This window comes from Musca autumnalis, unplaced genomic scaffold (genome assembly GCF_047663935.1).
Source record: "Musca autumnalis isolate F117 unplaced genomic scaffold, ASM4766393v1 scaffold_4, whole genome shotgun sequence".
NCBI lineage: Eukaryota > Metazoa > Arthropoda > Insecta > Diptera > Muscidae > Musca > Musca autumnalis.
This window is the reverse complement of record NW_027411977.1, coordinates 31,535,999-31,549,661: the sequence shown is the minus strand read 5'-3', so window position 1 is coordinate 31,549,661 and position 13,663 is coordinate 31,535,999. Positions and strand designations below refer to the sequence as shown.

At 40.1% G+C, this 13,663-nt stretch overlaps 1 protein-coding gene across 1 annotated transcript in view; it reads left to right on the top strand.

Annotated features, from left to right (window-relative positions):
• The window catches only part of LOC141403561 (uncharacterized), a 141,533-nt gene that overhangs the window by 17,270 nt on the left and 110,600 nt on the right, over positions 1 to 13,663 (top strand). The gene's annotated exons all lie outside the window — the stretch shown is intronic.

Below are 13,663 nucleotides of genomic sequence, written 5' to 3'. Positions count from 1 at the left end.
CTGCTATTGATTTTGTAATTGTGTGACGTTGTGGAACATAAAAGTGGTTATAAAGCAAGCAGCTATAAACACAAATAGTATCATTCATAAAAAAACAAGACGTGAAAACAACAACAATAACAAACAGAATGAAACACACATTGTGGGAAATATTTCACTTCACTTTCATTATGTCAGAGGGGAAATAAAATAATATTCGTAATGTATAGCTGGGAGACTGACTCTTCTACCTAATAATGTACGAGTATTTTGGTTATCTGTAACTAATAACATTTTGTCAAAAAAATACATACTAACTAAGGTAGTAAGGGGGGTAGTGACACAAAAATATCTAGAAGAAGCTACTCAAGCCTCAGGCTACATTTCACGTCGTTAACATTTCCGAACTATTTCAAGGCGAACCCAATTTCAACATAGTGACCAATGCAAATCTGTCACAAATTAGGTAGATCCCCCGTAAGAAGGATTTAATAACGTGGGTTAAGGAGTCGGTTTGATAATTCATCCTTTTGAAGGCAAACATTCTAAAATCCGAAATCTGTGAATTTGCATCAGGATTGTATAGAGATTTAAGCAAATTTAAGGTGACACGTATAACACGAGTTGTGGGGAAATACGCGATTTGAAAACCACACGTTAAGTTATCTGTTTGTATAAAACCTTCTTTGCTACTAAAGAGTTCTGGGAAGGCTGCGCACCAGTTAATGTCATCATGCACAGTCATATTTTCATGACACTACCTATTAGGCCTTCAACATCAGCTTTATTTGCGCTCATGCTCCCACTGAAGAAAAGGACGAACATACCAAAGATATAATTTGCGAGCGCTTAGAAGAAACATATGACCGTTGCCCTGCCCATGACATTAAAATCATTCTAGGCGATTTTAATGCCAAAATTGGGAAGGAGAATATCTTTGGCCCAACAGTCGGGAAATTCAGTCTTCACAGTGAAACATCTGACAATGGTATGAGGCTGATAGACTTTGCAGCTGCAAAAAACATGGTAGTTAGCAGTACCAGATTTAATTAATTCATAAGGGCACCTGGCTGTCTCCAGATCAGAAAACTAGAAATCAAATTGATCATGTTGTGATAGATGGAAGACATTCATCGAGCGTGTTGGATGTACGATCGTTCCGTGGCGCAAACATTGATACGGACCACTACCTTGTTGCAGCAAAGGTACGCACCCGCTTAAGCGTAGCAAACAAAGTACGAACAGACACAAAACGAAAGTTAGACATCGGTAAGCTGCAATCACAACAGATAGTCACAGTATATTTCACTCAACTAGCCCAATTGCTTAATCAAAGCACTCCTCATCCCGATAGCATACCAGCGCAATGGCAAATCATTGCCCACTCCATGCAAACAGCCGCAAAATCCATACTTGGATACCAGAGACCTCCACCAAGGAATCCATGGTATGATGAGGAGTGTCGTGCTGCCACCGAAGAGAAAAATGCGGCATATAGGGCTACTTTATAATCCGTAGCAACGCGTAGCGCACGAGAAAGATACAGGGAGAAAAGGAGAAACGTCTTTTCCGCAGGAAAATGAGAGAGATGGAAAAGCGGGAGTCTGAAAAAATCGAGATGTACAGAAGCCACAATGAAGTCCGAAAATTCTACCAAAGAGTCAAGCATCAAAGTGATGGCTTTGGTACAGGCACATCCTCCTGTAGAGACCAGCAAGGTAATTTGGTAACTGATACAGATAGTGTACTCAGGATGTGGAAAGAACATTTTTCAAATCTGTTGGTATCCAATAGCAGCGAAGACGACGAAGATACCACAGTCCCAATCCCAGAAGATGGTATTGAATGTATACCGCCCAGCCAAGATGAGGTAAAGACAGCAATAAATCGGCTGAAGAATAATAAGGCAGCAGGGGCCGATGGCTTACCAGCCGAGCTGCTCAAAACCGGAGGCGACACGCTGATAAGGTGTATTCATCAGCTAGTTAACAGCATCTGGCAGGAAGAACGAGTACCCGACGATTGGAACCTGAGTATCCTGTGCCCCGTCCACAAGAAGGGAGATAAGACTGTATGCTCTAACTATAGGGGCATAAGTCTACTCCCTATTGCCTACATGATCGTGTCAGGGATATTGTGCGAACGACTAAAGCCTATGGTCAACGAGATAATTGGACCATACCAATGCGGCTTTAGACCTGGCAAGTCCACCATTGACCAGATATTTACCCTGCGGCAAATCCTGGAGAAGACCCAAAAGATGCAGATCGACACCTACCACATTTTTGTCGATTATAAAGCAGCCTTCGACAGCCCGCTGCGTTCAAAGGTATTCCAAGCCATGTCTGAATTTGGTATCCCCGCAAAAGCTCATCCGGCTTTGTAAAATGACTTTAACTGACACGAGATCCTCAGTTAAAATAGGAAAGAACCTCTCCGAAGAGTTTTGTACCAAAAGAGGTTTCCGACAAGGAGACAGCCTTCCGTGTGATCGCTTCAACATCCTGCTGGAAAAGGTTACACGAGATGCAAACGTCAAAAGAAATGGCACAATCTACACCAATAGCCACATGTTACTTGCTTATGCTGATGATATAGACATCATGGGTCGATCAGTAAAAGAAGTAACTGATACCTTTATAAAGGTCGAAGGAGAATCTGCTAAAGTGGGTCTGGCGGTAAACGGTGAGAAGACCAAGTCGATGGTGTCGACGCGCAATGCGTCCATTGATCTCGGACCGACTGTGGAAGTTGGTTCCTATAATATTGAGGTAGTAAAAGACTTCGTCTACCTCGGCACCTCCGTAAACACAACAAACGACATCAGTTGTGAAATAAAAAGAAGAATTGTATTGGCCAACAGATGCTACTTGGGCTTAAGTAAGCAGTTTAAAAACAAAGCCACATCTCGTCAAACAAAAATAACGCTCTACAAAACACTGATACTACCCGTGCTGATGTATGGCTCCGAAGCCTGGGTACTTGCGCAAGCAGACATGGCAGTGCTTGGTGTGTTTTAGAGAAAAATTCTTCGAAAGATCTACGGACCAATCTGCGTTGACGGTGAATATCGACGTCGAAGAACCACGAGCAGTATCTTCTACACAACGACATCAATATTGTTAAACGTATCGAGATGCAGCGATAGTGTTGGCTAGGCCATATACTAAGAATGAGCGATGATGAACCCCCTAAAAAGGCGTATAAATTCGAGCCACATGGCGGGGCACGCAGAATTGGGAGGCCAGGGAATAGATGGCGCAAACATGTGGATGATGAGATGAAAAGGCGCGGTATTCCAAAGTGCGAAGCAACAAATAGAGAGAAATGGAGATCTTTTCTTAGTTCGGCCTATGGAACAAATGTTCTGTAATGGGCCAGCTAAGTAAGTAAGTAAGATGAAGTTCCAAAAGTGGGCTTTCTTGTCCTACGTGTTGGTATATATATATATCTGTCCATATTTAGGTTCTTCACCAACAATTTGCAACATATGTATATCCATGTTTTGGTATAGCCCCCAACCATAACGATACGTCACGATTTTCCGTATTTAGAAGGTAAAAACCTACATTGTTTACTGAACTACACGAAATTTCACATTTGAGATTTCCTGCAGCCACGAAACTCCTTCACTAAAAATTGTCAACATAGGACCATGTATTGGTTACCTCCAGAATTTCTTTTTTTTGAGAATTTTAGCTACATTTTTTTGGTTCCCTTAGGTCGCAAAATTTCTACACCAAACTTTGTCAACATAGGCCCACCCATGTAATGGTAGTGATACCATAGAAGAGATACAGGTTCTTGCAGGGGCAAGTCCATACTTCCTAGGAGTTGTGTAGTGAATGGAACGCACCAAAATTTTTGAACGGAACCAAATTTTACCATTCGTAATATTTTGTCCACACTTAGTTTATCGATGGGCAATATCGATCCACACTGTTTGATACATAACCCACAAAAGCTCAAAACTTTTCGGCAAAATGGTGCGCCGCACAATAATTCTCGAAGGCTCTAACCGAGATGGTCCATACTTTGCACAACGTAATATTTCTGGGAATTTGAGATAAAGTTCGAATATGGACCATATCGGTCCACTCCTTCGGGTACTTGCATACAAAATTTCAGAAAAATGCAGTTTAACACCTCCTCTCGAATCCCATTACGACGGTACAAGTTTTTTCAGCGCCAAGTCCTTACTTTCTGAGAAAAGGGACCGAAAGCTGTATAGATGAACGAAGATGAGCAATATCAATCCGCTTCTTCAGGTACTTCCCACACAAAAGTTCCAAATTTTTCGCTAAAATGATCAGTATTGTATCTGTTGAACGGAGCAAGCGATTTGGCCCAAACTTAGTAGTTGAAGTTAGAAAATGGACCATATCGGCCTTCTTCTTGCGGTACCTCCCCCACAAAAGTTCAATTTATTTGAGAATTTATTTCGATGCTACTCCTTTTTGTCCTGCTTACGGCGATATTTTGTTTTTCATGGGCTAGTCCATGTTTCCTGCGTAGTGGTCGAAAACCTCAATGTTATACGGTGACCTGCTGAAATGTCTGGAGGGTGTGCTATCTATTAAACTGAAATGACTCCAAAAATAGGATCCACTTCCAAATCGAATCATGCCGATGCATTCCTTGGGGTACCTCCTTCGCAACACTTTTCAGTTTTATTCCAAATATATACTTTTGTCGGTAAGTTCGTACGTCCAAAGCGGACCACAACATCTGAAAACCTCCTAAATACATATTTATTGGGGAAAATAATGTTGATTGTTTAACCGGTAGTTGATCATCCCGTAGATGTAAGTTTCAATTCACACAGGCTAACTGTGATGCTGATAGTTTTTTACTTGTTTGGTAGAGACCCCATACAACGGTAGTGGTTACAAAAGTTCTCCAGGATAAATTGTCAACATAGGTACCTCTTGATTTAAGGTGTTTTGAGGAATTTAGCTATGTTTGTTGACCGAACTATATGTAATAATTTGACATGTGTGGTTATAAAACTTCTCCACCAAAAATGTTCAACATAGGTCCACACTTTGATATAGCCCCATATCGTCACCATAAATGTCGGAAGACGTAACCTACATGAAAATCGAAATTCGTTTTTTGATTAAATCTGATACATAAAGCTAAAATATTCGCTCTGGTAAAAGTTCTACGTTTAAAAATAGCGATCCTATTCAAGAAATGCCAAAAGACGTAACAGCGCAATGTAACTTTCATAAAACACAAAAGGCGTAAACCTCATTATTTGAAAATTAAGCAGCAGTACAAACAATTTAGTCTATGATTTTTGCAGCAATTAAGTACAATGCTAGAGGGGGGTACATTGAGCTGATTACGGAAATGTATAATTTCCTTTGGGGCGGATCCGTTTATTTTACCCGAAAGTGCAAATTAAAAAACCGGGTTAGGCACGGTTCTACTGAACCTATTATTACAAAGTGGGTGTCGTTTGGAAACTTATAGAAATACCTATAATAGCGTGGTTATTTTAACTTATTCGCCTCTTATGCGGCTTATTTCTCCATATGTTTAATTTGACTCTCAGATGAAGATACCTCATGAATGGTGATTCCGTTTTAAAAATTATTCTTGTATTATGTCACAATCTGTGACAAATCACAAATTTCAAAAATATCTGCATCTTTCAACCGATTATATTTGTCATGTGCCAGCACCAGGCACCAGTTCGTCCCATATATATACAAATTAAAAACATACATATGTATGTATGCATATATGCATATGTATGTATATAATAAAAGTGTACTTTTTAGATGACTTAAAATAAAAAATATTCTCATTTTATTCATTGTTTTTGTGCAGATCTAAGTACATACGTACATACATATGTATGTACTTACATACATGTATATTTAGCCGTACTTTAATACATCTGGCTAAACATATAACAACAGCTCAAAATTAAAGACAACAAAAATGCTCTTTTATTAACGCATTTTTAACAAGAATTGTTTATTGTGTCACAAAACACTTGACAGTGGCAAAAAGAGAACAAAACAACAACAACAACGGAACATAATGCAAAATGTGTTGACAATGTAATGACAGTTGAAATAGTACCGGGAATTTCTAAGCGATTTCATAAAAGCACCCTTGACACAGTCGTGCCTGCCTGCAATGGAATACAAGCCAAGTTGTTGCAGCAATTGAACAATGCAAGAATCATTGCAATGTTACGAGAACACAAAAACAAAAAACCATTTCTTAAATGTTATGAAAAAATTTCAATGGTTTGTTTTCGTTTTTTTGTCAACACAAGCTTGACATCAGCTCACCTCATGTCAAAAAATAATACAATATACCGCACACCAAAACACATATCACTCACAAAAACACTCATCTATGTCACACATTCCAAAAACAAAAACACAAACACATGCACACAAAGAGATCCATCATGTCATATTATAGCAACTATCAAAACATGTCAGAAGACATGCCACAACAAACGACATAAAGCGTTAATGTGAAATGTGGTTAGAATGGTTTTTTTTTCAACTCCACGCCGCACAGTGGTTCAGAATCGTTTTTTTTTCTGGTCAAAACTCTGTAACTTTTGAACGGATAGAGATATTTTCATACTTCTTTTTTCGTTCGACAGACACTTTAAATTAGCTATAACGGTTGCAAAGAAATTCAAGGTCAAAGTTAAACATGTTAGTTTTATTTTTCATATTTTGCATCGAAATATGAGTGTTTTTGAGTTTTTCATTTGTTCTAACTATTTATAAGTGGTCAAACCCCAATAAACAAACCATAAAAATACAACAAATTAAAAATATTTTTTTTGGATTTTTTTTTTAAATTTTTTTTTGCATTTTTTCCAAATTTAAAAAAAATACTCCTTGGGTTTTCATAAAACTCTTATAAAAACTCATATATTGAAAAAATTTCCATTTTTGTGAAAAACGATAATTTATATGGGAAACCGTATGGAAAAACCAGTAAGGAAAGGATCAAAGTCGAGCGGGCCGACTATATAATACCCTATTTTGATATAATTTTTCACATTTCTTTGTAGACCAAATTCCGTCACATAGTCATCAAATCAAATACCTCAAATCGGTCGAAAATATATATGGGAGCTATATCCAAATCTGAACCGATTTCGATATGATTTGGTACAGTTATTTCTAGACTAACCAACGTCACACATTCCAAATTTAATTGAAATACCTTCATTGAAATACCTCAAATCTGCCTAATTTGAACCGATTTCTATATAGGTTGGCACACTTATTTCCAGACTAAATTCCGTCGCACATTCCAAATTTCATTGAAATCGGACATATATAGCGTGTTTCGTGCACTAAATTCCTTAAATCGGGCGAAAATATATATGGGGGTTATATCCAAATCTGAGCCGATTTCTATATAATTTGGCACTCCTATTTCTAGACTAAATACCGTCGCACATTCCAAATTTAATTGAAATCGGACATATATAGCGTGTTTCGTGCACTAAATTCCTTAAATCGGGCGAAAATATGTATGGGGGCTATATCCAAATCTGAACCGATTTCTATATAATTTGGCAAACTTATTTCTAGACTAAATTCCGTCGCACATTCCAAATTTCATTGAAATCGGCCATATATAGCGTGTTTCGTGCACCAAATTCCTTAAATCGGGCGAAAATATATATGGGGGTTATATCCAAATCTGAGCCGATTTCTATATAATTTGGCACTCCTATTTCTAGACTAAATACCGTCGCACATTCCAAATTTAATTGAAATCGGACATATATAGCGTGTTTCGTGCACCAAATGCCTTAAATCGGGCGAAAATATATATGGGGGCTATATCCAAATCTGAACCGATTTTTACCAAAATAAATTGCGTTCGTCCTTTGGCCAAAAAAATATCTTCCCCAATTTTCATGCGAATCGGACAATAAAAGCGACCTGTACTTTGTTTACAAAAATACATGGACAGACGGACAGACGGTCAGACGGACATGCGTAAATCGACTCAGAAAGTGATTCTATGTATATCCCTTAAAGGAACTATGGGTCTATCTCGTTTCCTTTTGCATGTTACAAGCTAATGCACATAATACCCCTTACCACAAGGTGGTGTAGGGTATAAACACACATTTTTACCCATGTAGTTTCAAAAAATTTAAAAAAGTTTTAAACGGACGGAACGGTACGTGTGCAAAATTATATATCGACGCCTCCAAACAATAGTATGCTAAGTCGACTTAGCATGTTTTCAAGTTCTTTACATTTTTATATTTAACGACCTTTAACTTAAATTCTGTCAAATTTTGGTAATGATCGGACAATCCGAACAGAAGTTATAAACAAATATTTACTTAGCATAGTACTGAAGGTCAAAGAAATTTCCAAACATTTAGAGCTTGTCCTGCAAAACTCGCTTTTCAGAATTAGCAAACTATTATTTGGAGGTGTCGAACCTCCTTTAACTTAAATTCTGTCTAATGTTGGTAATGATCGGTCAATCCGAACAGAAGTTATAAACAAATATTGACTTAGCATAGTACAGAAGTTCAAAAAAATTTCCGAACTTTGAGAGCTTCTCCTGCAAAACTCACTTTTTAGACTTAGCATACTATTATTTGGAGGTGTCGATATAGGCTGAAAGAGGACACTCTCGGTAATCATTTTGTGAAAACGTAACTTTGCTCCAAGCTGTTCCCCAAAAGTTCTTGTCCACTAAATTTGGAATATCACTAAAATGTAATGCCTGAGGAAAAATAATACTTACTTACTTAGCTGGCCCATTACAGAACATTTGTTCCATAGACCGAACTAAGAAAAAATATCAAATTCTCTCTGTTTAGTGCTTCGCTTTCTATTCTTTGGCCTGCCAATTCTGTGTGCACCGCCATGTGGCTCGTATTTATACGCTTTTTAGCGGGTTCATCATCGCTCATTCTTTTTATATGGCCTAGTCAACGCAATCGCGAGCTGTATCGTGGTGCATACGACGTCGATATTCACCGTCAACGCAGATCGGTCCATAGATCTTTCGAAGAATTTTTCTCTCAAACACTCCAAGCACTGCCTTATATGCTTGCGCAAGTACCCAGGCTTCGGAACCATACATCAGCACGGGTAGTATCAGTGTTTTGTAAAGCGTTGTGTTTGTTTGAGGAGTTGTGGCTTTGTTTTTAAAGTGCTTACTTAAGCCAAAGTAGCATCTGTTGGCCAATACAATTCTTGTTTTATTTTACAACAGATGTCGTTTTTTGTATAAATGGCGGTGCCGAGGTATACAAAGTCTTTTACTACCTCAAAATTATAGTAACCAACTTCAACAGTTGGTCCGATCTCAATAGACGCATTGCGCGTCGACCCCATCATCATCTGGTCATCTCGCCGTTTACCGCCAGACTCACTTTAGCAGATTCTCCTTCGACCTTCATAAAGGTATCGGTTACTTCTTTTACTGATCGTCCCATGATGTCTATATCATCAGCATAAGCAAGTAACATATGGCTGTTCGTGTAAATCGTTCCATTTCTTTTGACCTTCGCGTCTCGTATAACCTTTTCTAGCAGGATGTTGAAAAGATCAGACGATAGGCTGTCTCCTTGCCTGAATCCTCTTTTGGTACAAAACTCTTCGGAAAGGTTCTTTCCTATTTTAACTGAAGATCTTGTGTCAGTTAGAGTCATTTTACAAAGCCGAATGAGCTTTGCGGGGATACCAAATTCAGACATGGCTTGGAATACCTTTGAACGTAGCGGGCTGTCGAAGGCTGTTTTATAATCGACAAAAAGGTGGTAGGTGTCGATCTGCATCTCTTGGGTCTTCTCCAGGATTTGCCGCAGAGTAAATATCTGGTCAATGGTGGACTTGCTAGGTCTAAAACCGCATTGGTACGGTCCAATTATTTCGTTGAACATGGGCTTTAGTCGTTCGCACAATATCCCTGACACTATCTTGTAGGCGATAGGAAGAAGACTTATGCCCCTATAGTTGGAGCATAAAGACTTATCTCCTTTCTTATTGACGGGACACAGGATGCTCAGGTTCCAATCGTCGGGTACGCGTTCTTCCTGTCAGATGGAGCTAACTAGCTGATGCATACACCTTATCAGCTTGTCGCCTCCGGTTTTAAACAGCTCGGCTGGTAGGTCATCAGCTCCTGCTGCCTTATTATTCTTCAGCCGGTTTATTGCTGTCTTTACCTCATCTTGGCCGGGTGGTATTCATTCAATAGCATCTTCTGGGATTGGATCTGTGGTATCTTCGTCGACTTCGCTACTATGGATACCAACAGTTTGGAAAAATGTTCTTTCTATATCCTTAGCACACTATCTGTATCAGTTACCAGATTACCTTGCTGGTCTCTACAGGGCTATGTGCCAGTTCCAAAGCCATCAGTTAGATGTTTCACTCTTTGGTAGAATTTTCGGACTTCATTCTGTATCCTGCACATCTCGATTTGTTCACACTCCCGCTTTTCCATCTTTCCCTTTTTCCTGCGGAAAAGACATTTTTCCTCTCTCCTTTTCTCCCGATACCTCTCTCTACGCGTTTGCTGCGGTTGTAAAGTAGCCCTATATGCCGCATTTTTCTCTTTGGTAGCAGCACGACACTCCTGGTCATACCATGGATTCCTTGGTGGAGGTCTCTGGTATCCAAGTACGGATTTTGCCGCTGTTTGCATGGAGGGGGCAATGTTTTGCTATTTTCCTGATATGTTATCGGGACGAGGAGTGCTTTGATTAAGCATTTGGGCCAGTTGAGTGGAATATGCTGTGACTATCTGTTGTGATTGCAGCTTACCGATGTCCAACTTCCGTGTTGTGTCTGTTCGCACTTTGTTTGCTACGTTTAATGTGGTACGTACCTTTGCTACAACAAGGTAGTGGTCCGAGTCTATGTTTGCACCTCAGAAAGATCGTACATCCAACACGTTTGATGCATGTCTTCCATCTATCACAACGTGATCAATTTTATTTCTTGTTCTTTGATCTGGCGACAGCCAGGTGCCCTTATGAATATCGAGATGCTTTAATCTCCTACCATTGTCAGAGGTTTCACTGTGGAGACTGAATTTCCCGACTGTTGGGCCAAAGATATTCTCCTTTCTAATTTTGGCATTAAAATTGTAATGTCATGGACAGGGCAACGGTCATAAGTTTCTTCTAAGCGCTCGTAAAATATATCTTTGGTCTGTTCGTCCTTGTCTTCAGTGGGAGCATGAGCGCAAATAAAGCTGATGGTGAAGAATTTTGCTTTTAATCGAATTGCAGCGAGTCTTTCATTCACTGGGGTGAAGCTGGAGACCAGGTGTTTTAACCTCCGACCAACTACAAATCCGCAACCAAACTCATGCTTTACGTCATGACAGCTATAATACAGTGCGTCACCTTTAGGTGTTGTTGTGACGAATTTCCCGTTCCATCGTATTTCCTGTATGGCAGTAATATCGGCCTTGTACTTTTCAAGTACATCTGCCAATGCGTAACTGCACCTTCTCTATAAAGACTGCGAACATTCCAGGTGCAGATTCGCAGATCAGGGTCCTTTAAAGGTTTGTAGGGTTCGTCAACTTTAGAGGGGTTTGTTTTTCTTTTCTTTCGTTTTTTCATAGTAGGCTGTTTTTTTCTAGGGGAGGGTTACTAACCCGACGCCCAAACCCAAGTTTTAAACGTTCTTATGGGTGAACGCGCGGCACATGTTAGCTCACTACCTTTAACGGATGTTAAAGGCAGTTCCCCAGGTGACACCACGAGGAGGTCTGTGTCCACTTGAGATGAAAGAGGGACCAAGATAAATCCTGGGCTTTGCCTTGTTAAATCCGGTCAGGATCGTTCATTGGTATCTTCCATTCCCTACGTCACCCAAAATAGTTTGAATACAATATCTGTTATAGTTCCTGAGAAATAGATGTTTCTTTCTCCAGAAATTTTCAAAAATTACGTATTTTCCAAAATTGTGAAACATTTTTCGTTTTTAGGAGCACGCCACGCCCACACCTTCCAATATTTTGATATATTTTGTTGTTTTCCTTAGTTTCAATATGTTTACTATCGAATCTCATATAGAAATTAACAATCGGTGATAACAAAAATGGGGGTTTTGCCAGGAAAATCGATTTCTGAACCACGGTGCACCGAAGGGTTTCGCGACTGAATTTTCGTAAGCCAGTCGCGTACCAGACCGCTTTTCACTTACCTACCAGTCAGTTACCTACGATTCCATTCCCAACGAGACAGAACACGAGCCATAAGGAGCCAGTCCAGATATCGTATTACCCGCGACTAAGTTGTTCTAGGCCAGCCGTCATCGCTAGCGCGAAATGAGACCAGACTGAGTAGCCTCACGCCAGTCACACAATAATCTCTCCAACCCCACACCGAAGGATATCGTAACTGAGTTCTGGGAAGCCAGTCACTTACCTACGATTCCAGTCCCAACGAGACAGAACACGAGCCATAAGGAGCAAGTCCATATATCGTATTACCCGCGACTGAGTTGTTCAAGGCCAGACGCCATCGCTTGCGCGAAACGAGACCAGACTGAGTTGCCTCACGCCAGTCACACAATAATCTCTCCAACCCCACACCGAAGGATATCGTAACTGAGTTCTGGGAAGCCAGTCACTTACCTACGATTCCAGTCCCAACGAGACAGAACACGAGCCATAAGGAGCAAGTCCAGATATCGTATTACCCGCGACTGAGTTGTTCTAGGCCAGCCGCCATCGCTTGCGCGAAACGAGACCACGTCAAAGGATATCGTGACTGAGTTTTGTGAAGCCAGTCACTTATCCACGATCCCAGTCCCAACTAGACAGAACAAGAGCCACGAGGACATCACGAACGAGATTCCTCAAACCAGACTTCGTATAACCCCCGACTGGGTTGTTCTAGGCCAGCCGCCATCGTTCGTCAGGAGAAAGACAACCCGAACAAACTCCGTGGAAGTCGGAGCATCCGGAACCCACGGCCGATCTCCGTCGCAAAGTCTATTAACATCCTACAATAAAGAACCATAACCTTATCCCTCCAACAATCCGTTTTTCCTTACACTCCGTCACTGAAATAAATAAATTTCTAGGACGTACCCTGGTTACCGCGAGCTGCCTAGCAAACGGTACAAACGAGGCGGATGCTGATTAATTTCATCGGGTATTTCTCATATTTCTCATAATTTGTTAACATTGAGCTGTCCTTGGAATATCTATGTATTCCCCTCCCTCCCCCATCTAAGATGTGTTGTACTAGGCTAGAAGCTGTGTGCGGACTCTGTCATAAGAAACACGTTCCTCAATTCTTTCTTCCATATTTGCCCTATATACGAATTGTTTTGAGAGCTAAGCAAAGAATAGATAAACTTGACATGTCCTTCATGGCACGGAAACATGTTCAACAAAACATTTCCGTACAAAGAAAACAACATAAAGACTCATCCTACCACAGCCACACACACATAGTATTTACCAAAGTGTGTGTGAAAGATGTACCACCTACATAAATATGGCAACATTTCCACACAAAAACAACAAACAAACGCTAAACTTTGTCTTCGAAAACTTTTAATCTTCTAAAAATACCTTTCTAAACGACTTTGGTATCAGAAGTGGGAATCTGTTACGCTTTTCTTCTTCTTTCTTTTTCTTCTTCTTCTGTCTTCTGTATGACTGTCACTTTTACAACTATGTA